General features: G+C 27.3%; 1 protein-coding gene across 1 annotated transcript in view; it reads right to left on the bottom strand.

Moving 5' to 3' along the window:
- LOC107662051 (phosphatidylinositol 4,5-bisphosphate 5-phosphatase A-like) overlaps positions 1-587 on the bottom strand; it is a 30818-nt gene that overhangs the window by 22913 nt on the left and 7318 nt on the right. The gene's annotated exons all lie outside the window — the stretch shown is intronic.

Below are 587 nucleotides of genomic sequence, written 5' to 3'. Positions count from 1 at the left end.
TTTTTTTAACCTTAAACCGCATAAACACATTTCATTACACCAAATACACAAAATAACGTTCTTTTTTAGCAACGTCATATGACCCCTTTTAAGTGGGTCAAAGACATTAAGATGTCCGCATCAAAAGAAATTTACGAAAGTGATTTTATTTCCATAGAAAGCACATTAAATGTAAGTAAAAATGTCTACTTTTAAGGTTTTTCAAGTAAGTTTTTGGAGAATAAAATGTCAAAATTTGGTTGAAATAATGTTACATTGTCATTCAGTGTAACACAATATTTATGTAAAAATTCAAACAACATGCTTATTCTGACGTGTACATATTAAAATATATAAAAGAATAAGGGAGCATATTAAATTTGATTGTGTTTTAAATTAGTAAAAAATTCTTACTGACAAATGGGCAAAACCTAGGACAGAAATTTAAAAAATGTAAAATCACAACTAATTAGTATTTGGGGTGAAAGTAATTAGTCTTTTCATATGTCATAAATTGATTTTTGTTGTAAAATATGCCTGACAAGATTGTTACACTGAATGACATTTTAGTGGGTCTCTTCTGTAAATCAGGGAAAAATGTATGATAT

The sequence above is a fragment of the Sinocyclocheilus anshuiensis genome, unplaced genomic scaffold (assembly GCF_001515605.1).
Source record: "Sinocyclocheilus anshuiensis isolate Anshui unplaced genomic scaffold, SAMN03320099.WGS_v1.1 scaffold431, whole genome shotgun sequence".
In the NCBI taxonomy this organism is placed as follows: Eukaryota; Metazoa; Chordata; class Actinopteri; order Cypriniformes; family Cyprinidae; genus Sinocyclocheilus; species Sinocyclocheilus anshuiensis.
The sequence above is the reverse complement of the archived record's forward strand: the minus strand, read 5'-3'. Positions and strand labels throughout refer to the sequence as shown.